Source organism: Pteropus alecto, unplaced genomic scaffold (genome assembly GCF_000325575.1).
Source record: "Pteropus alecto unplaced genomic scaffold, ASM32557v1 scaffold87, whole genome shotgun sequence".
Lineage (NCBI taxonomy): Eukaryota > Metazoa > Chordata > Mammalia > Chiroptera > Pteropodidae > Pteropus > Pteropus alecto.
The window spans coordinates 22,823,858-22,825,896 of NW_006443225.1; positions in this window are offsets into that span (position 1 = coordinate 22,823,858).

Genomic DNA, 2,039 nt, shown 5'->3' on the forward strand with positions numbered 1-2,039 from the left:
GTCTTGGGGCCCCGTAGTGGACAGAGGAGACCAGGGAGAGATGACCGCCGTCCGCCCCATGAGGACACGGAGGGCGGGGGTCTCTGCAGACCGGGGAGGGGCTCCACCAGGACCCTCTGGCCCCAGGCCGCCCGGCCTCCAGAGCTGTGGGAGCCGGCGGGCGTGGAGCTGGTTCCAACATCACCCCAGACGGAAAGGTTCCCTCAGTTTAGCTTTGGGAGGTTCGCCGCCCGTGGAGGGAGAGCTGGTCTTGTGGGCTGACTTCGTCTCCTGCCGTGATGCTGAGCTCGTTTCTCAGTGCTGATAGGTCTTCAGCGGATTTCCCAGGATTCTGTTACAGGTAAGTTCTCCGCATCTGCACACGGAGACAGTTTCACCTCTTCCTTTTCAACCGCGTCCCTTTCCTCTCTTCTTCTGGCCCAACTGCCCTGGCCAGAGCGAGCGCGGAGCTGGCCGGGACCAGGCCGGGCGTCCTGGCGCCGTCCCTGGCCTCGGGCGGCGTCTGCCTTCGCCGTCACGCACGGCGTCAGCTGCCGCGTTCCCGGACAGGGACGCTCCTTTCTCCCTCGCGTGTGCGGAGTGATTTTTATCATGAAAGCGCTGGATTTCGTCAAATACTTTTTCTGCATCCATGGAGATGATAGTGCTTTTTTCCTTTACTAATACGGCGTATTACGGTGAATGATTTGTTTGCCAAATAATGCTGTGTTCCTTCTTGTAGGTTCCTGTGATTGGTTTGCTAGTGTTTACGGAAGAGTTTTGCGTCCATATTCATAATGGGTTGGTCTGTGGCTTTGTTTTCCTGTGATGTCTCTGTCTCGTTTTGGGATCAGACCAGTGCTGGCCTCCCACAATGGCCGGGACATGATCTCTCCACGTCTTTGTGCTATAAGTAAAACACAAATATTTGATTATTCTGCGATTCGGAATGTCCTCTCCTTGGTATAGATCATGATGGCCATATACACTAAAGACACGCGCAAGAACATTGGTGGCAGTATTATTTGTTACAGCCCCAGACATTCTCCAACTAGAGGAAATACCCGTGTTCATAAAATGGAATACTACACAGCAGTGAAAAAGGCTGGACCACAGCTACATGCAACCATGCGGATTATTTGCACAAACCGCATTGAAAGGAATTCGTCACAAAGAGTATGAGATTTCACTAACGCGGAGTTTAAAATCGTCCAGATTGACCCCGGTGCTGGAAATGAGGAGGGTGGCGGCCACGCGGTCCCGTGGAGGTGTCTGGACGGGCTCAGACGATGGGAGTGAAAGTCTATTTTCCGATCCAGGCGCGTTCGTTTAGTAAGGTCTGAGTGTCCGCCTGCCCTCCACCTTTCTGTTCCCTGTAGCTGTATAACAAACCTTCCCAGATTCAGTGGCTCAAAACGAGAACAGTCATCTGCTTTTTCGAGTCTGCAGTTTGGACCAGGCCTGCTGCTGGTCTGGCCGTCAGCCGGGCTGCGGGCTGGACCTGCAGGTGGCCTTTCCCTGCGGCTTCTCCATGCCGCGGTGGCTGGCTTGCAAGAGGAAGCTCTCTGAGGACAGGCAGACACGATGGCACCTAGTGATCCGCCGACTTAACGTCACCCCCACCGCGCTCCGGCGGTTGAGCAGTGAGCCCACCCGGATCCGAGGGGCAGGGCCCAGGGGACGACGCGGTGACCCTGCCGGGGAGTTCCGTGGCTTTGTCTGGACACTGTGACCCGCAGCAGGCGTCACAGTCTAAAAGACGCCACGGTCAAGAAGTGCTGTGTTAAAGAGATGTAAAGCAGCAGCCTCCGGTGGCCGCTTGGAGCCGAGGGTTCCGCGTGACAGGCGGTCGTCTGAGGTCTGTGCAGGGACCTTTGTGTAGAACGGAGCCATCGGCGTGCACGTCCGCTCACACCTCTGTCTGTTAATAACTCGTCGGGCGTCCAGGGTTTGGCAGGTCCTGGGCATAGGGTGAGAGGAAGGTCCTTGCTCTTGAGGACCTCGAGGGTAAGACACGCTGCGATGCTGCTGTTTGGCTTCGGGGCGAGCGGGGTGACGCG